Here is a 22,513-nt window from a genome sequence, read left to right as displayed (position 1 = left end):
GTGATTTTGTATCAGCCAGGAATTGGGAGTCAGGACAACTATTAGAATTTAGTATCAAAGTATGTTGCATCACTTGACATCTTATACATCTTATTATTCAGTCTTATTTTCCTATTTGTGGAAATGTGTTTGTGTCTGATGTTGTTGTATCTTTAGATGTTTAAAAAAAATAAAAATGAACATTTTTTATATTTTTAACATTGATATTTTTCTATATTTTCCCCAATATTGTTGATAAGTTATATCCCAAACCCCCACTTGTATATTCGCCAACATGATATTGGCAACACTGCTTTGAACTCTTTATCTTTTAGAGGTAGTGAAACTCCCATTAGAGGTGCCCTTATTTCTGGCAATTAATCACTGCAATAATTGTTTGACCACTGTGTAGTGTTATCTTCTGGAGTCATCACATTCATGTTTGTTGGAATCGATGTTTTAAACCAACCTCTGTGGTTCATTATGAGGATTAGATCCATGAGTGGTTTGAAACAACCCTAAACATAGCATGTATCCCCTCCTTTGATGAGTCCATGAATAGAGATGTGTAACTATTAAATGAAGGCACCTCCGTTATGAGTTGATCTGAATTGGATCCTTAAACACTCTTATAGTTTCCTAAACTGTGTAAAACTCATACCAAAGTTTTAAAGTGCTATGGATGTCGAGCTTATCAGAAATAACCTCTGGACAATGGCAATTTGTGGTCAGCACGGAGCAACGAGGACCCTCGGTCAAGCGCACAGACCGTTGGCCCATGGTAACCGTGTGCTGGCACAAACTGGCAAAACGGGAAGTCTGATCCAAAAACGGAGGCAGTTTCTGATACGTGATTAGCGCTAAATCGCGTATCACAGGGCGTCCCCTCAGTGAAGGAAAGCCCCGAGCGCTTGGTCATGGGGAAAAGCATAGAACCGTACGCAAATAGCCGATTCCGTTAGAAGGCGGGCCTCGCGCTAAAATTGGCAGGATATCAGAAGGCCCTCAAGCGGTAAGCGGGTTCGGCCGAGCCCCGCGCGATTCCATACAACGGATGACACGTGTCCAGCGGATGAGAGAGAAAACCGCTCTCATCGTGTGGGTAAAGGGCATGCTACTTACCCGTGTGATATGGATGGAGATCGTAGGATCTGGAGGCCCCAGATCAACGGCGGAGAAGCAATCCGATGGATGACCGGATTCGACAGGGAAATAGGTTGAGGCAGATAAGATTTGAGATCCGGCATGACCGATGAGTTGGCAGAGGGAACAGTTTCACAGGCGATCTTGGAGCAACAGAAATAACGACCGTTTAAAGAGAACTGACACTTAGTTCGTGAGGAAACAGGTGGCCACCTCTTTGTGAAGCGTTATAGTGATGATGACGTAGAGCAGGGGAATTCCAGCGGACAGAGGTAGGAGATCCAGAGAGCCGGGAAGCAGAAACGAACAGTCAGGGAGCAGATTGGCTTTAAGCCACGAATAGACAGAGAAAGCAGAGAGGAGGAGAAGAAGCAGTAAAAGAGAGCAAAGAGAGAGAGAAGCAAAAAAATTGTAGAGAACAGAGAAGCCGAGCTGACCTGTAGAGCAAAGGTAGCATCGAACAGATAGAGACAGAGAGAGTCCAAGAGTCTGTGAACTCCAGAGAAGGCTTGAGAGGTTCAAGCAACTCCTTTGTGTATACCTGTCAGGTATTGAGCACCAAATTGGACTCATACCACTGAGACCAGTTGAGGTCGAGTTTCAGTAAGGGGAGTCTGTGTACTCTAGAGACTTGGGGGATCCAAGTACAGTCCTACTGATCATTAGCTGTTAAGTGAGACTCAATTTGAGCTCACTATTGTAAAACTCTGCTTTTTAAGACACAATAGAAAGGCCACCGCTGAAGGCTGGACCAGGAGACGTAGCCTAGGAGGATTGGGTGAACTCCTTATTAAATTTGTTGTGTTTATGTGTTTGTTTACTGTGTTCTCTCACAATTTCAGTGTCTGTGTATTTCGCAATCTTATCGATCCGTTGCATAAAATAACGTAGGCACACCCCAACGCTTGAGTCATTAATTAACTGAGATCATTCACGAGTGATTTCAGATCATGAGTTGAGGATAATTCATGCAGGTATCGAATTATCCTCAACTGCCTCCAAACTTTCATGCACTGATAACCAATTTACTCACTGCTTAGAAAACCAAGACCTTTGCAAATCTGAATTTCATACTCAGAAAATAGATGAGTTTTCTGCAACAACAGTGGCTTGAAGTTCAGTGAATGGTTCTCCTCAGTTCACTGCCCCAAATAGATGAAATGACTGTAAAAAATTCCTACTGCTTTGGGAATGTAGAGGCAGCAAGGGCCCTCAGCCTAGATGATTTAGATGCAGGTGACTGAGGCAAGTATTGAACTTATGGCAAGAGGGGAATAAGCCTCCCAAAGAGACTTTCCTGGCCCTGTCAAACAAACAAAAGATTAGACCAGCAAAGTTTATGCCAAAAACAAATGATAAACCTCTTTTCTAGGAAAAAGAAACGCTGGAAAATTTGACAGGATTTGTATAATTAATTATGGATTTTCTAAGACTTGAATTCTAAAAAAAACTTATGTGATAGCTTTGAAGTAAATTTGTTTCAAAACAGAGAGGGATTGCAGCCCTCCTTCAAGCCCACAACTCAGAGGAAAGAAGCTTCCCAACCCTTGCAGTTTTTCCTCAAAATTTCATACTAAAATCCAATTTTCAAAATACCAAATCCTAGCCAAATTTTTGATGAGGAAAAATCCTTCAAAACTCAATGATTACTTCTGCAAAATTGCAATGATTAAATACATGAAATCTGAAACAAGAAAATAACCTAAATAGTAAAAACCCTTCAAGGTTAGCAACTAATCTAATAAGAGAAACCTAACTGTTGAGTCACAAAATGAATATCAAGGCTGGAAAATCAAAACCCAAGCTAGATTTGCAAACGAAAATTTTGAGAAATAAATTTGAAGAAATTATTTACAAAATTTCTGAAATGGAAACCCCTGTCAAAATTTAAAATTTTGATATTTGAAAGAGGATCAAATCCTAGCAGCTACTCTTAAAATTTATTCGATGAAATTCAAATCCCTGTAAATTTGTTTTTGGGCTCAAAACTTCTGATGAATCCCTGCCAAATGAAGGTTACAAATTGCTGCAAAAAACCAGATTAATGAAATAAGCTTGAGAACCCCTTGAGAAAGATTCGGTTTAGAGGCAATGGAGGTCTCTAAACATTTGCAGCTGCCTAGAAATGTTTTCAGTTGGACTCAAGCCACAATTTTTTTTATTTTTCCTTCATCTATTGGGTGAATCACCTTCAAAAATAAAACCCTTATCCCTCCTATTTAGAATTTGCAAAGTCAACAAAACAAAAACCAAAATATACAGAAATGTACTAAATTTATACCAAGAAAAATTATTTACAAATCTACAAGGACTATCCTGAAGAATATGAGTCCAACCCCATTCTTCAAATAGCAAGTAATAACTCTAGATGGAAGATATTATTTAAGCACAATGATTAAAAAAGAGATGAATGAGAAATACAATTTTCCTTTAGCTAAGGTCTAGAAACCCTGCAACAAATCCGTCAGATAAATCCTTAAAGTGAAATAAAGTGGATTCCCCCACTTCCTCACTCAAAGTTGGTTTTCCAGCTAATTATTTAACCACTTTTTCGCCGGAAAACCAAAATTAAAAATTAATTAATCTTCTAGCTTAGGATTTTAATTTATTTTGGCTAGAAAAATTATTTAATTGATACAAAAGGGGATTAATAATTTTTTCTGCCCTTAAATATTTAAGCCATAGTGTCTAAATATGAGGGACCATGCACCAAAATATTTTTACATCAAGATATTACAATTAATTCAACCCTTGAAAGGGGAAAACACTTGTTCGTTATAGACCCTCAATTTATTACCCAATTCTGCGACTCAATATGATCTAGTAGACCAAGTGATTTGTAATAAAATAATTTAGCCAATTAGCTTAAATTATTCCCAAATCACTTTTACAAAAGACTCGACTAGAACACTAGGTCTTACCTAAGATCTTGATGATAAATTCCATCCTAGCTTTGGGGTTTAAGCTGGAGGGAAAAACTCTACCGAGTATCTGGCTTTAGAAACACATAACTCGGTGAGACGAGAAACCTCCTAGGATGAAATTCGTCGCCCAAAATCAGAGGCTTACCTAGGTGTTATTACATAATTAATCGGTCATACTAGTCATTTACAATAAACTTGCAGAATTTGGGTTTACAATTTTGATCTAAGTCACCTGACACGGGGATTTGGGATTCGTAGGATACGGGGATTCGAGTGTTGGATTCGGACACGTTGACCCCCCGGAACAGGACACGTAGGATTCGTTATATATTATTTTATTAAATATATATATATATATATATTAAAAATTAGATATTTCTTACACAAATTCTAATTAATGATACAAATTCATTGATTTCAAACATAGATCTTCATCTATAGCATGCATAGTACATACAAAATTCAAATACATGTCAGTGGTCACATAAATCATGATTCATAAATGAAAGACAACTTACAACTACAAGATAGTAAGATAAAGACACTGATAGCTGTAGTTTTCTCATTAAGTCATCAACTCAAAATGTGTTACATAGGTAGTGCTAGTGCAATGCCAATGGCAAATAGAAATATAAAATATAAAACAACTACAGGTATACAAGCCTCAAGGCAATAGTTAGCCCATGACTCATGAGTCATCAATCCTCAGAGTCATCATCAGAATCAGCATCAATGTCCTCATCATCATGGTCACCACTGCTCTCCTCTGCATCTTCCTCCTCCCCTGTATCCATAGTCGCCTCTGCATCTGCTGGTGTGGAGGATGACCCCTCTAAAATATCACCATCATCAAATCTAATAGGCTCTAGCACTAGATCATTGAGATCCATGTTGGCCAATGCCAACTCAACACTGCTATCCAGACCCATATCATCAGGAAAGACATCCCACATCTTTCTCATTCGCCTCAAACACTCTTCCCTCTGCCTGTAAATAAGATGAAGGTTGGTGTGCACATACACCATTGTCTCTGCCCTGGACTGCTCAAGCTTGCTCTTCTTCACACTATATAAACTCCCATATGTGCTCTGATTCCTCTCGTAACAAGAGGATGAAGTCACCTAAGAGAGGAGCCTCATGGCTAACTGCTAAAGAGGAGGATTTGTTGCCCCATGATTTGCCCACCAAGAATAGGGCTTCTTAGCCCCCCTGTCTCTAATCACATCATATCCTGCAAATCGACCAGTGCCAGTGGAAAACTCTGCAAAGGCATCCTCCACCTCATCAAGCAATGCTCTATCCTGAAAAACCCGCCTGAATGCATCTTTCCTCCCCTGTGAGATTTCACCATCCATGTGAGGAGGGAATCTGTGGGAAGGTCCACCATTTAGCCACTCATGGCTGTAGTATTTTGGGTTCAATGAGTGAGCCAAACGATGTAAAGGTGTACATTCTTGTCCCATCTGCTGACAAGATGATCTGAAAATCACCTATGAGTGACCTCAGTTTAAGATTTACTAAACAAAAGGTATTGCAGACTCATGTGCTGGTGTGTGTGTTCTGTGTTATTGAAACAACGGATCGATCAGATTGCTAATACACAGAAAATAAATGGAAAGACAACAGAGAAATACAGTAAGCAATACAAAGACACAAACAATTTTTAATAAGGAGTTCACCCTATTCTCCAGGGCTACGTCTCCGGTCCAGCTTCAGTGGTGGCCTTGTTTTATTGTGTCTTTCAGCAGAGAAATTACAATGCAGGGACTCAATATGAGTTCTCCTGAAGCAGATTTTGCTTGGCAGGGTGGTTCTTGGATTCCCCAAGCCACTTGGAGTACACAGACTCTTGTTCTTCCTACCAGCTCTATGACCTTTGGTCTACAGTGGAAAGAGCCAACTGTGATGCTCAATTCGGACAGATTCCTCTATGGGAAGGCTTGAATCTTCAAGCTCTCTGGTGCTCGATGCTGCCTGTGGTCAGCTCGGCCCTCTGTCTCCTCTGCTTGGCTTTACTGCTCTCTGTGCTCAGTCCTCCTCTCAGGGTTCACTGTTCACTGCCTCTCTTGGTCGCTTGGACTCTTTGTTCTCAATCTCTCTCGAATCCCCATTCACTGTCTTTGTTCATGGCTTTAGCCATTCGACCTCCATGCCTGTTCGGTTCCTCTCCCGCCTACGTCGATTCGCCTGCCGCCTGTGTGCTTGGAGTTCCCTGTTCGGCGTCAGCATGAATGCTCAAGAAGTAGCCACGTGTCTCCATTAGAATAGCGCCAGCTTGTTTGTCGATTCGTTTCTTTCTCCACCGTGGCGGTCAATGGATTCCAAATCCCCTTAAATCGCGGCTTAATTCCCTGTCAGTTCCGCTCTGTCTATCGGGTGCGATCTCAGCCGTCCGATCTGGGCTCCTCCAGATCCAACGTCATTTGCACGTCGAGCGTGGTTAACTTGCTCGACCGATAACGCGCAATCACGGCGGTTTTTCTCTCACCTCCGCTGCCACGCGTCGATCGCTGAGTGTGTTCGCTCCGTTTTCTCCAAAACCGCTTACCGTTCAAGGGAGCCCCGATCAAACCGCCGGTTTCCAGGTTGTGGGTCCCACCTTTGTACGATGGCCCACGGTCCTCTGGCTCCCAACGTGACCGAGTGCTTAAGGATCCTCCTTTTCGGCCCTGTTTGCCCAACATCGAAAATCAGCTCCTTTTCCCATTCCGGGGCTCCCAAGGGCTACATCGACCTCCTGCGCGGTCTCCATGGGCCTTGTTCAGCGCGCTTTGACCGAGGTCCTCGTCGTCTCCACGCTGGCTACCATGGCCACTGGTTCAGGGTGTTTTCGATTGCTGTTTTGGATTCTTCAAGGATTTGTTTCGTCCCAATACAGTCATGTTTCTTGACAGTCGTTTATGGATCTGATTTGGATCACAAGAATATCCTGTATAGTACCACAGAAGGCCTCTGGTGATGTATCATACTCGGGCACTCACTCTGTAGAATAATGCTCCTCACAGACTCAATCATAGAATCCCATCCCTCATAAACCTCTCCGAGGATGGGTTTGTCTGTATCTGCAAATCGAAGCAAAGAAATGATAGGGTCCATGATCTGAATAATTAGATCTACCCTCTCCCACCAAGCATCATCTAGCACTGTGTCCTTCACTCTTTTAGAGGCTACTTGATCTGTCTTTCTCCAAAAAGGCCAAAACTCAGAAATAACCATGGACCCAAGAGCGTTCTTGACTTCCCTCAACCTCTTCAACATCATGAATGAAGAGGCAAACCGTGTATCAACAATCTTCAACAATGATAGATTGGTGTACTCTTTGTAGATAGTGAGGGCATTTGTATGATTTTGCACAAAGTTATAGATATGTCGTGCATCCTCAATAATGTTACCAATCCAAAGCACATCAGAAGCAATGGATTTCAGTGCTAAGTTCAATGAATGGACAATGCAAGGTGTCCACAACACTTGTGAATATTTAGCTTCCACAATCATGCCAGCAGCCTTGCAAATAGATGCATTATCTGTAATGATTTGCACACAAGAAGCAACACCTTCATCTTTAATAACTCTAATAAATAACTCACCAATAAATTGTGCATCCTTGTATTCTCCAAATGTATCCATTGATTTCAAGAAAACTGGACCATTCAAGGAAGACACCATGAAGTTGATGATTGGGTGTCATGCTGGATCTGTCCATCCATTAGAAACAATGCTAACCCTAGATGTTGGCCATGATGCTACAATAGGCTCAAGCATTTTTTGCACCTCTTTTTGTTGCCTTCGTCAACAATGTGGTTCTAAGCTTCTCTGAACCAGGAGGCACATACCATGATGGAGACCCATGAGTTAGAGCTCGACACATCTCAATAAATAGAGGTGAGTGTGCAACTAAATGATATGAAGTTTTGATAGAAAACGAAGGCAATGGTGAGATCAATCTCTTCTTGTTTCTCTTTTTGAAAAATCTTGTCCATTGGATCAAGTGTAATTGCTCTTATTTTTGCTGCTTGTCCCCCAATAGAACTCTTAAATGGAAATTTGGTGGTGCCTTTCCTCAAAAATGGAAGGGGGTCTTCATTCTTGGTTTTTCTTGATTTCGTAGCCACATTTTCCATACCAACAGTGGACTCCTTTTCTATTTCTTTCCTCCTTTGTTAAGGAATAGCTTTACAAATTCCAATTCCACAACTTGGTAAAGCCAACAAATGGCCTTTCACATGGTAATATGTGCTTTTGAAAGAAATGTGACAAAAGTTGCAACTCCATTGCACATTGCCTTCTCCCTTCCCCTTGGTGCTTGTCCCATCCTCTCTTGTGACATATTTCCACAAGGGATATTTCTCAATGTTGTCTTTAGGTCCTCCTCTTCCCTCAACATTACTTGCAACAGACTCTGATGATATTGGGGGAGGAGGGGCATCTCCAATGGAGACATTCTTCCCCTTCCTTTGCCCCCTAACTGCTGCCTTTGATTGAGCCATGAATACTGTAAAAAAAATAAACAAAACATGCACAAATTTGTAAAAAAAAATCATATACAAATTGTTGTAATAGAAATGCAAAAAAATAGAGATGAAATGCACTTACCTGGTGCTTGAATCTCCTTGCCGAACGCTCCACACCCTTAGCTCCTTGCTCCAAACCCTTAGCTCCTTGCCCACAGCTCAAAGTATGCAAAACTGAAAGAGAAATATGGTGAAAAACATAAGGAACAACGCCTTTTTTATGCGCGCGGGTTTCAATTTAGGGGATTCGAATCCCAGAATCGGGACACGTTGTGTCCTAACGGGATTCGTACGAATCCCATTAGGACACGACGTGTCCCCTTCTGGGATTCGAATCCCCAGCGAATCATGTCCAATTCGCAAGATTCGGACACGTTGAGGGTATATAACTTTATAACGAATCCGGTTACTTAGATTTTGATGAACTGATTAATGATGATGATGAATCCTGGATATTTTACTGCTCAAACATGATGGAATTATGACATGCAACAACCCATCCCGAATCGCGAGTAGCATGGCAATATTAGCATGCATGTGAGGCATGCATATGATAGCTACATATGCATGCACCACATACATTGCACTAATATATGTGTTAATTACTTTTGAAGAATGTCTAAATATATAGTGAATAAATTAATTATCAGAGGTGCTAATCAAACACCTAACCCTCGTAAATAGAGTGAATATATATATATATATTAAGAGATAATAAATATATTGAGTTCTCCATAAGTTTACCGCCCCGTAAATATGACTATACCCCAATATGCAAGTAAACTTATAAACCTAGATATGATTTAAATAATTTCATAAGCTAAATCCAAACTTTATTATTAAATCTTGTACATTATAAAATAAATATTAATCAATCATTATATATATGTTCTAATTTACTAAATCAAAAGTAAGGTGTTGTCGCTCATGTAAGGTGTCATTCAATTCAATTTAATGCAATCCATCACAAGGCAACCACTGTTTAACAAAAGATATTATCATTTCATAAGACGGTGGCTGAATGCGTAGAAAGGAAGGAACTTTCGTTATTTAAGAGGGGGAAGGGAGCTTTGTGAAGGGGGGGAAGAAATGGAAGGTTATGACTTTGGAGTTAGAGGAAAGAATTTCAAGAAGAGTCATTAATAACATGACACTGAGCCTTGGTTGTTCTTGAAGTTTTTGGTCATGGGGCCAGAGTACTGAATTCTCGAAGTATGTTGGAGTTGGGTACTGAGGTTGTGCCCAGTTTGGCAGGGAGGAATTGGTCATTTTGGTATCGAAGCAAAGTTGGAGCTTCAAAAACGGAGGATCAACTACAAAAACAAGGAAATCAGGTATGTATAAGTGAATTATGTTAATAAATCCTTGTTTAAATTACAGTTGCTAAAATCTGGTAGGATTTAGGGAATTAATTCTGGAAAGGTCTTTACATTACATAAATTAAATTTAGTATATGAAACTGAATGCTGAAATGAAAACTACTCTAATAATTGAAATGACAAGGAGTAGGGTTAGAAATACAATACAGAGGATGCCTTATGGCATCAAATGTCTTCAATGAAGTCCATGCTAAAGGTCCTTATCAGTCGAGCCCCCTAAAGGGTCCTTATTAGTCGAGTGTGCTAACGCACCCTAAAGGTCAGTCTCGTTACTATGCCTCATCTCTATACGACCGCTGCCTAAAGGCCTGATCGAGACAACAAAATCTTACCCACCATTTGGCACTATTCATTCATTGATAGTGATTGCTCTGTGTGGGAATAGTCAGAACCAATAGCAGCTTGTCTTTTGGCTTGATAAAGGACTTGCTATTATTTCCACCCAAAACGCAGCCAGTTCATTGCCAGTCGTAGCCATACAGTCAGAGACAGACTGACATACTCGACTGAGAAGAGAGGACATACCCCTCATGATACGGTAGGTATGGTTTACACGCTCTAAGGAAAACTCCCTGATGATTGACCCCACGTGCCGCTTGCCGAAGGTAGCTAGGTAGTGAGTTGGTACGATCCCTGTAGTGTGCCCCAAGCAGAGGGGAATGGGTCGTCAAGAGGCTCCAAGAAATGGGAAAAAGGGGCATTTTCATTATGAAATATATAATGACGTAATATGAAAGCAAGCGTGTTGGCTCTGGCAGATGGGTCGAGGTTTTGGGCCTCTCCTCCCATTCTACCCCAACGGACCACCAAGTCAGGAACACCCTCAGCTTGGCTACTCAGCTTCGCCCCTCTGACTGGGCTCCTGAGCTGGGCCAGGGAGATAGAGATTGATTCAATTGATGGAAACATAGTTTGAGGTGAGGCCATACCTACGGGCGGACGGATCGAAATTATATATGTCATTATGCATTTCTGATTCTTTTTTTCGACAATGCTGCTATGGGCAAATGTCATTATGCATTTCAATTAGTAATTACGCTTTAGCAGAAAATGCTGCTATTATATATGTCATTATGCTTTTTGCTGGATCGAATTGACTTTCTTTCTTCCCCTCAAAGGAATTAATGCTTGACGTTAGGAAAGCAAGGACCGGTAGGGGCTCGACCAACGGGAGAGGATGCATAAGCATGCTCGACTATTAAGGAGAGGTACGTTAGTGACTTTTTTAGTTACTTATTTGATAGGGGCCACCCAATAAGTAAAATGGCTATTAATTAGTGGCTGACCGTCTAGTAGCAATGATCTCCTGGGCACTTATGGATTATTCCCAATAGGATACTATTAGCTTCCAAGCTGTACTACTTACTAAGCCCTACTAGCCACTACAATTAGTATGTTCCCATACGTATACCCATTGCATATAATGGCATATAATGGAATAATGACATCTATCACTTATATACCCTATCTCCTCTTATTAGTGGACACCGGGCCGTGTGTGTGTAAGGGCTATTTCTCTCTAGCTGGAAGACTTGCTCGGGTGAGGCGTGCTAACACAACTAGCTCTCTATATAGACTTGAAATGAGAAAATGGACGTCATCCTTTGAATCTTGTTCCAGCTGGAGACTAGTGATGGATAATTAGAAATTACTTCCCTAAGATGAGACCGCTGCGCTCCTTGACTTTTAGTCTCTCCTAACCACCCTGGTCTCGACCAACGGGAGAGCAATTTCTTACTTGTCCCGCACCGGGCAAGGACCGGGTGAAAAAAATGAGAGGGTTGATCAGGACCTTACTGGCTGGGTTGACCCAGGACCTGATAAGACCTTTCAGGCCCAGAATCAGGGGGGCCTTATTTGCCCCCCAAATTAAGTAAAAAAAAAATAAGTAAAATGAAACTTGAAGAACTAAAAGGAGAGGCCCGGCAGGGTGAGGGTGAGCCTGTCGAACCCTTCCTAAGTGATGAATTAAGCAAGTGTTTTCAAACGCTGGTGAATGCTGTATGAAGCAATGCTCTATGTGAATGGTGCTCTCTAAGTTCAAGTAATTGATCCAGGAGTACGCGTTGAGAACCTGCCTGCTCTTTGGCAGATCCATAGGTTGTTTCTCTGATGTGCCATGTGCAATTCTGAAGATTTTGGGACACTGGCCCATCTCAATGTTGTGTTGTATACGAGCATCAAATCTATCAAGCCTCTTCTGCTTTTGACTTCTAAGTTGTTAAGGCTTGTTACTGATAGACATTGATGATTTATCTTTTAGATCCTTTTTCCTTTTTTCTTTTTTTCTCTTCTTCTTGGTAAACCGTGGTGTTGATGACGATGTGATCAAAGTAGACCTTTTTACCTGCTCATGGAAATGCTTAGATGGAAAATTTGGACCATCCAAAACTTCTGTGACATGCCTTTCTTCATTTTGCATCTGTTCTGTCATGAATGATGGATCAGTGTCACGAGTGTTATGACGAAGACCAATTCCTTGATTTTTCCCAATAGTTATAACTTTATTTTTTTCAATTTCCTTTCTAACCATGTCATTCTCAGCTAAACCTTCCTTAATGGGATAAGCAACTTTCTCATGAAGTTCACAACAATATGTGAACAACTTCAACGGGTTAGGAGGTGTATGATTTGTTGAAAGCTCTTTGATTTTCTGACATCTATTATTAGGACGAGGTTGAAACTTTTGTACCTGTAGTTTTTCAATTTCTTCCAATCTTTTTTGTATGGAACTCATTTCCCTAGCATGCCTTACTATTAATTTTGCTTGATTGAGTTATGTTTTCACAAATTTGTCTTGCAGAGTGATCTAATTGGCCTCCATAGTTTTCATTTCCTACGAGTGATTATCCTTCATGGCAGTCATTTCCTGGGTGTGTCTTGCTTCCATTGCAATCATATGATTTTGAATAGTGGACATCTGATTAGAATGATTAATTTCCATTATCTTTAGCCTGTTTTCCATGGCACTCATTTCTTGAACCTGTTTTGCTCTCATGACAAGTAAACAATTTTGCATAGAATTCCTTTCTTTGTCATGATTGGCTTCCATGGCTTCTATCCTATTTTGAAGATTGATTTGGTTAGCTTCGATGTTCTTAATCATGTGTATAATTAAGTTGCATATCCTTAATCATTTGAGTCAACTCCTTGATAAGATGTTTATCATTTTCCTTTTCATCATCAAAGTGACCCTCTATAGGCAAACGATGCTCCTTACCAACAACGTTAATTTGATTGCTTTTCCCCTTCATTCTACTATCTATGATTCTTTTGACAACAGTGAACATAGCTTCATCATGAAGAGCGTTGCAAGGTCTACAATAAGGCGGAGCTTGCTCAACAAGATGGGTAAACTCAAGATGATATGGTAGTCTTTGCTCATGAGGAGGGCCTTTCTTCTTCCAAATATTATTACTTATATAGTTTTGTAATTCAATTCCTGGAATTTCAGATTTGTCAGATGATTTCCTACATTTTCCATTTCTTCCGCCAAAGTTTGGGCAACCTTATAATCATTAGGCTTAGTGCGTCTCAACTCATAAGAAATATCAGCTGTAAATGCATCGAGGTAATGGAGAAGCAAAAACTTGTCTGGAGGTTTATAATCATGAGATAAACTCCTAACAATATCATTAAACCTCTTATTGAATTCTTCCAATATCTCATTTTCATCTTTCTTCATATTGTTAATGGCATAAAGTAAATCCCTTTTATTCTTCTTATCTCCATATTTATTATTGAAGGCATTGGTGATCGATTGCAAAGAATCAAAAGAGTTATCTAGAAAGTCAATAAACCAGTCCAAAGCATCTTCTTCCTGAGAAAGGACAAAATGCCTCACTGACACATCTCCATGATTATAATTAGCATGGCTAGCAAATTTACCCAAGAAAACTTTAAAAGCCTTGAGATGAGATTCAACATTAATCACATTATTTCCTTGGAAGGATGGCAACAAGTCAACCTTTTCTGGAAGGTCATGTGGATAACCTTGAATGCAAGTAAAATTACAAGGGACAAAGAAGTCCATGATGTCTTGTTCAATCGGGTCAGGGAAAGAGAAAATGGATATTAGGGAGAGCTTCCTATTCAAGATTAGCAAGAAATCTATGAGAAGATGGTTTCTAGCAGAAGTTCTTGCAAAAAACGAAAAAAGCTCAGTTGCCACTTGAACATGAATCTAACTCTAAAAATCCAATATGCAAAAAAAAAAGTTAGCAAAAAACCAGGAACAAAAAAACTCTATCCCCGGCAACAACGCCAAAAAATGTTGTCGCCTAAGATGTACACCTAAGTGCGGGAAAAGTTTCTTACCCAAGGTATAATCTTCAAGGCACAACCTTCAGAGTAGGGGTTGTCACTTAATCCCTACTCACTCTGTTTAATCTCTCTCCTAAGGATAGCTAGAAAGGGAAAACTTGTTGCAACAAGTCTAGGAGACTAAGGGCAAGACAATTATTTGTCTAAGCAACTTGATTAAAAAATTATTTAGCAAGTTTGACTACTAAAAGAGCAATGTAAATATTTAAGAAACAATCTCAATAAGATCAATAAGACAATGACTAGATTAATAATGATAAACCAATGCCTTATAAAAATGCTTAATAGAGATTCAACACTTGCAAAATATAAAAATATTTCAAGTCACAAGATAATTGTTAAAATTGGCAACTAGGACCAAACTCCAAGTGGGTTATCTTATTAATGGCAACTAATATTTTTCTTGGATCCCCCTCATTGAGAGGTGTAGGATTGATCTAAATATCATCTGATTCCGATAAGTATTCATGGAGATATGAATTTATTTGTGTTATGGGACAATTTGTCAAGGTCGGCGAGCAACCAAATAAACCCCACTTGTGCTCAACGTTTTAGTATAAATAGAGGTGCCTTGAAAATCATTTGTACACACATCCTCTTGGTGATCTCTTCCTCTCCACTTGTCTTTGTGTTTTGGTGGGAGGAGAGATCTAAAGAGGATACGCTGCCCTAGGGATGCCCTAAATCCTAACGCTATCATGGAGGAGATTTTAACGCAGTGAAGAAAGCCTACATAACGCAGCAAGGAGAGATCTAATTGCTGGTCTAAAAGAGAAGCCCTACGCTGCCTTATACACAACTCTATTGGAGAGCCCTATGCTACCCTATACACAACTCTATGGAGAGCCCTACGCTGCCCTATACACAACTCTATTGGAGAGCCCTACGCTGTCCTATACACAACTCTATTGGAGAGCCCTACACTGCCCTATACACAACTCTATGGAGAAGCTCTATGCTGCCCTAACTGCAGTCCTCCAGGTGATATAAAGGAAGACTATTCAAGCATGCCTGGGTCACAGCCATGGAGGAAGGAAGGTCTGAAAGCGGCTTGTATGACATGGAGAAGAGTGCTGAAAGGGTATATGTTGAAGTCTGTCCAGCAAGGCAGCGTATGTTAGGACTGTGTTGATGATAGTACAGTCACTTGGATGGAGAAAACAATGATGATACATTGAAGCAACATGATTTTGCAAGCAACAGATATATTGCAGCAGCATGTTGATGAATACTGCAGCATGATGGGTACAACGATGAAGTGTATCATAGCATAATGAGGGGCAACACAATGGTGAGGTACAACAATATGATATAGCAAGTTCATAGTGCTTCTAGTATAACACATTGGGACAACAACATGATACTTAGTGCAGCGAGTACAACTAGCATGCTAGGGACAACAAGCATGCTAGGACAACAAGCATGCTTGGGACAACAAGCAAGCAAGGGGCAACAAGCTAGCTAGGTGAAACAAACACATAGGTCATTATGGCAACATGGTGTAGCAATGGCACATGATGTAGTACAGTGATGGGTACCGTCATGATTGATGAAGCATGATGAGATGCATCGTTGTGATGATGGGTGCAGCACGGTGAGGTGCAGCATGATGACGAGATGTAGCACGATGATAGGTGAAGGAGTCACCTTGGTGAATCAGTTGAAGCAACATGTCTTCAACTGATCTCATGTATCATCTTCTTAGAGATGATCTATGCTCTCATCTAGATAAGTCAAAGTGTTGACTTCAGTTGTAAATGCACTATCTCTCTCTCTCTCTCTCTTTGCTGAACTATTGAAGAACATATAAGAAGAATTGATCAAGGGTTTCCTCACATTGGGGTTTGTCCCTGGCTAGCGCCACATCTTGTGTCCTCTTGTCTTGGCTTGTCTTTTGCGCTTTATGTTTATGTTCTATTTGCAGTTTACTTTAATGCTGATGTGATTGTTAATCTAGAAAAGATATTGAGCTAACTATAAAAATCGAAATAAATTGCTCTAAGCATAGAACATACCTAAACTTAACATGGTATCAGAGCTGAGGTGAAGACAAACCCTAGCAAGAGTGAAAGAGCAATCACCGAAGACAGTTGGAAAAGGACAAAAGGATCAGCGGATTCCTTATCCCTCTTCAAATTGACCAAGGGTGAAACCGAAGTAGAGAATATTATCAGAATAGCGCAGCGGAAGCTTCTGATGGCCTACCTAAAGATCACTTCATTGGGAAGTCCGGATCTAAGGGTGGAAGGAAAGACAGATGTCTTGGTTGCAATAAGTTCGGCCATTATTCAAAGGAGTGTCCGAATGGTAGGGACACATCACTTGATGATGATAACAATCATTCCAGGGACATCTTCAATGATCAGAGGAATGATAGGGAATACAGGTCATCAAGGAAACGATTGACTCTTTAGAGAAAGCAAGGAACCCCAGGTATGAAGAATCAAATGTTGTTTCTAATAAGATAAAGAAACATTATCTTGTATTGGCCCTCTCCTTCAGATTCTTTGGGGATCTGGCTTATTTATTGTAGTGCTTCAAGGCACCTCATCAGATAGAAGGGTGCTCTCTCGAATTTGGTAGAGATGGAAACAACCATGGGATTATACTTGGAGTCGATGCCACCTATCCCGGAAAGGGTGTAGGGAATGTTACCCCTCAATTGAATGTGGGTAACTCGATTCATTTACAAGAATCTCTTTTATGTACCTGATCGCAAGAAGAACCTGGTGTCCATTTCGGCAATGGAAGTCAAAAGGTTTCAGGGTGGCATTCATCGATGGAAAGGTACGTGTTTGGAAATAGAATTTTCAAAGATGCTTTTATCTTTGAGTTCAGGGTTGGCAGGAAGTCCATTGGGGACCATGTCAGTTGACACATAGCACCGGAGGTCTGTAAGTCAAATGATGACAGGTATGCCTGAATTCAAAAGGAGCATGAAGGTACATGTCTGAGATGTACTGAAGGGAAAATCTTACGAGGGGATCATTCCCTTCATGTAGCAGGTCCACAGGTTTGGAACAACCTGAGGGGTTTGAGATTCATGATCGGGAATCTCATGTGTGCCAGTGGAAGAAATCCCTCTATGGTTTGAAGCAGATCACCCCGGGTTTGATATGAGAGGATTGATAGCTGTCAAATGAAGCTGAGATTCACTAAGAGTGAAGTCGATCCAAACCATTGTTTGAAGGTTGTGGATGATAGACCTCTCATACCAACATCTTTTGAGGACGACCTATTTCAGACAGGTGCAGACCCTCTCACTTGCAGAAGTAAGAGGGAGTTGGATTTTGGATGTGGAATGGTAAACTGCAAGCTTGTGACTACCTCGGGGATCTTAACTTTCAGAAGTTATATGGTGATGATGCTGGACCAGATTTGGGAAATGCCTTTGAGTTTCATAAACTCATTTGCATTGATGTTCTTGGTGAACTTCCGTCCGGACATACGTTTTGCAATTAGCATGGTGAGCTCATATTTGGTTGAGCCTCACTAGATTGGTGCCAGGAATCTTCTGAGATATCTTCGGGGCACAATCTCTCATGGATTGAGATACACTGCCGGAAATATGAAGCTGCATGGTTATTCAAATGTTGACTGGGCAGGTAGTGTGGAGGATCACTAGAGCACTTCTCAGTGCTGGTTTTCTTTGGGTTTTGCTTTGATATCATGGATGAGCAGGAAGCAGAAGTCGGTTTCTATAAGCACCACCGAGACCGAATACATAGCTACGAGTATGATCTCGTATGAAGCTGCCTGGTTGTGGAAGCTTTTCAGTGAGCTGTTTGTACATATGATGAATACCACTGTGATCCTTTGTGAGAACCAGGGGGGATTCGATTGTTGAGGAATCCCGTATTCGATGATTGCTCCAGCAGATAGACATTAGATACTACCTTATATGGGATATGGTAAGTCAATGAGCGAGGAGACTCCATCGCATTGAGACTGATGTATAGGTCGCAGACATTTTGTCAAAGCCCTGGGGAAAGGTCCAATCTATGACATTCCCGAACGACTTGGAGTCATTGAGAGACCTTCTTATAAGGGTCCTGCATGTTGCATGCATTGAGCTTTGGGAGCTATGGGGGGCTTGGGGTGTTTATTGGAGCAACATACGACCACAGGGCGACTCACTCTCCCCTGATGGTGTGCTATGTACAGGGTGAAAGGTTCAACCTTCCCCTGTGATACCCTGTGACGACTTTGGTACAGGATGATTAGTTCTCATGTGGGCCAGGATGATTAGTTCTCCTGTGGCGACCGTTGGACAGGATGAGTCGTTCTCCTGTGGGACAAGATGATTAGTTCTCCTGTTGAGGCATCCTACCCATGTAGTCTGGGACTCATGGGAAGTACCTCTCATCTGATCAATGAACAGGGAAATGGGGTTAGGGACCATAGTAGTACTATCGATGGACGCATCGTTGTATCTACCGTACTCCCTATGCTAGGATGACCTCCATTGATCTGGGATCAATGAAACTGATCTGGGATCAGTATGAGTGGTTTGAGACACTCTCTTGTGATATTGATCTGGGATCAATAAAACTGACTTCGGGTCAGTAAGAGTGATATGACACACTCTCTTCAGATGAAATTGACTTCGGGTCAGTAGAGAATGGTATGAGACATTCTCGATCAATTCTTCTTCTTCATGGTTCAGCAGAGCAGTGCAGGGCATTAATGGCAGAGATAGTACAGTCGGACATATGGATCAGCGGATGGAGTTCTCCCTAGTTGAGAGGGAGTGTTAAAATTGGCAACTAGGGCCAAACTCCATGTGGGTCATCTTATTAATGACAACTAATATTTTTCTTGGATCCCTCTCATCGGGAGGTGTAGGATTGATCTAAAGATCATCTGATTCCGATAAGTATTCATGGAGATATGAATTTATTTGTGTTATGGGACAATTCGTCAAGGTTGGCGAGCAACCAAATAAACCCCACTTGTGCTCAAGGTTTTAGTATAAATAGAGGTGCCTTGAAATTCATTTGGACACACATCCTCTTGGTGATCTCTTCCTCTCCACTTGTCTTTGGGTTTTGGTGGGAGGAGAGATCTAAAGAGGATACGCTGCCCCAGAGGATGCCCTAAATCCTAACGCTATCATGGAGGAGATTTTAACACAGTGAAGAAAGCCTACATAATGCAACAAGGAGAGATCTAATTGCTGGTCTAAAAGAGAAGCCCTACGCCGCCCTATAAACAACTCTATTGGAGATCCCTACACTGCCATATACACAGTTCTATGGAGAGCCCTGCACTGCCCTATACACAACTCTATTGGAGAGCCCTATGCTACTGTATACACAGCTCTATGGAGAGCCCTACATTTCCCTATACACAACTCTATTGGAGAGCCCTATGTTGCCCTATACACAACTCTATTGGAGAGCCCTACGTTGCCTTATACACAGCTCTATGGAGAGCCCTACGCTGTCCTATACACAGCCCTATGGAGAAGCTCTATGCTGCCCTAACTGCAGTCCTCTAGGTGATATAAAGGAAGACTATTCAAGCATGCCCCAGTCACAACCATGGAGGAAGGAAGGTTTGAAAGCGGCTTGTATGACATGGAGAAGAGCAATGTTGCATTAATCGTTATAGGGATAATATCAGCGCGAGGAAAAAATCGGAAAAAATCTTAATTATAGGGAAATAATCGGGAAAAAAACATTTGGTACAAAAAATTTCTTTTTTTTTTTTTTTTTTCAATTTTTTTAATATCTAAACCATCTACAACATAAAATAAATATATTGACACATAAATATGATAAAAGAACTAATATATAAGATGTTTAATATCATTTCTAGTGCTAAAATCACACATAACATTGAATCATGTCCTGAATAGTAAGTCCTGACTCCTGAGTCCCAATTCAGCCTCAAAATATCAACAAAAAATATAATAATGTATCTCATCATGTCATAATGTCATATACAATAAAATGAAGAAAATAACTAAAGTCTAATCCTACTGATTTCCTCTACCCCTCTTGAAAGAAAATGCCACAGCTTTCCCTTTCCCTCTAGATGTAGATGCTGGTGCTGGTGGAGTTGGCAGTGGAGTCTGCGATGCTCTAGAAGCTGAAGAACTAGAAGTAGGAGCTATAGGAGGTAGACCACGTCCTCTACTGGTGGCAGGGGTGGCCCGGGCAGGTGGTGTCACCTGGAAACATTACAATCTCCCAATCCTGAAATCCTGAAAAACTGATAAGTTTGCTGGATTTTGAATGAAATCTAAAATTCTACTTTCTCCATATGAAATCCAATGAGGCCGGAACCACTCTCAAACATCCTGAGTCATTTCATGGTAATGTTAAAAATTTAAGTAAAAGTGACAGAAGAATGTCACTTTTACTTTAAGAATTTAACATTACCATGAATAGCATATCAATACTAGGGCCTAGACTTGATTATTAAGCTACCCCACTAAAAAATTATTTGTTTTTTTTTTAAATTGCATTTCGAACATTTAGCATCCCTTATAAAACCGCGTTGCCCTGACCCTCGGCGATAAATTGGGAAAAAATCGCGATTTTTTCGAAATTATCGGGTATAAAAGAAATCCACGATTATTACTCGCGATAATATCGGCTTCGGGAAAAAATCGCGATAAAACGATAATATCGCGATATTATCGCGATTTTCACAACACTGGAGAAGAGTGCTGAAGGGTATACGTTGAAGTCTGTCCAGCAAGGCAACATATGTTAGGACTATGTTGATAATAGTACAGTCACTTGGATGGAGAAAACAATGATGATACATTGAAGCAGCATGATGTTGCAAGCAGCAGATATATTGCAGCAGCATGTTGATGAATGTTGCAGCATGATGGGTACAACGATGAACTGTATCATAGCATAATGAGAGGCAACACAATGGTGAGGTACAACAGTATCATATAGAAAGTTCATAGTGTTGCTAGTATAACACATTGGGACAACAGCATGATACTTAGTGCAGCAAGTACAACCTTAGTCACCAGGTTCGGCGAATTTGAACGAATAAGTTCGAAATTCGCCGAACTTCAAACGAATACGAACTTATTCGTTCAAGTTCGCCGAATTTTATGGAGAACTCGAATTTAATAATGAACCCGAATTTAATGCCGAACAAAATCGATTAAGTTCATTTTTGGTTCGAAGAAAATTGTTTTGGTTCGAATTTTTTTTGCTGTTTTAAAATTTTTTCCAAATCAATTGCGGGCAGGATCGTTACCTCACAAAAGATTGACTGATCAAAGAGTTCCTTAGTGCATTTGTCAAAATGACCAGGTAAAAAGCGGCATGTGCCGTTAATGTTCAGAAATACATACTGTGATGTGTTTACGACGGCATTGGCTTGATCAAAACCGGTAGTCTGATTTAAACAATTACCGTTTTAACAAAAATTAACTGCTCACGATGCGCAGTCTAACACGAGGAGAAAACCTTCAGAGTAACAGTCAAAGTGGAGAGACAGAGACGAACAACTTTGCAAACGCCGCCCTTGGATTTACAAAATTCGCCCAAATTCTCTCACGCTTCTCACACTCCCCTACCAGCACAAAGAGATTGGTGGACGTATGTACAGGAACGAGAATACGCTTCTCTTTTAATCGTATATACGTATGGCAGTACGGTTGGTAGCAGGTAGGTTGCTCCGGTCAAATGGGAGTTGGGAAGCGGTGGAACGGTGGATACTGCGATTTTGTTTTTGTCCCCAATATCCAAGTGGCGTTTTCATTTGGACAAGTGTAGAATATTCTTTTCACCTGAACACAATATACTTGAAGCTAATAAGCACTGTTTTATTAAAATTTTAAAATATTACAAAGGTTTGTTGAGTTGAGTAATTATTAATTGCTATTGCTGAATTTAGGCTAATTCATTATTGTCATTTAATGAAAATAAGCTACTCGAAATGGAGAGACCTCCACTTTTATCATCTGCTTTTGGATTCGGGGTATAATCTGTTTCTTTGTATTTATGAAAATGAGTTTTTAACGAAGCAAAAGTTGTTTTAAGTTATATTTTAGGATCAATATTGTTATTTTAAGATATTTTACGATCAATATTTTTAAAAAATGTGTTTTTTCATGTGAAGTCATAAGTTCAAGTCTAAAAAATGGTATAATTGAATGATATTTTAATGTTTATGAGACTAAAATTAGTTTATAAGACTAAAAAAATGGTTATTTAAACTATAAAGTAAAAATCAGTAACATCTAATTCAACTCCCAAGACATAATCACATTGTGTCA

The 22,513-nt window shown here is 40.4% G+C and overlaps 1 protein-coding gene across 2 annotated transcripts in view; it reads left to right on the top strand.

Annotated features, from left to right (window-relative positions):
- Positions 1-22,513, top strand: part of LOC149232964 (2-alkenal reductase (NADP(+)-dependent)-like) — a 181,081-nt gene that overhangs the window by 6,755 nt on the left and 151,813 nt on the right. The gene's annotated exons all lie outside the window — the stretch shown is intronic.

The sequence above is a fragment of the Pinus tabuliformis genome, chromosome J (genome assembly GCF_031772625.1).
Source record: "Pinus tabuliformis cultivar Carrire ecotype Pingquan chromosome J, CPIR1, whole genome shotgun sequence".
Lineage (NCBI taxonomy): Eukaryota > Viridiplantae > Streptophyta > Pinopsida > Pinales > Pinaceae > Pinus > Pinus tabuliformis.
The sequence above is the reverse complement of the archived record's forward strand: the minus strand, read 5'-3'. Positions and strand labels throughout refer to the sequence as shown.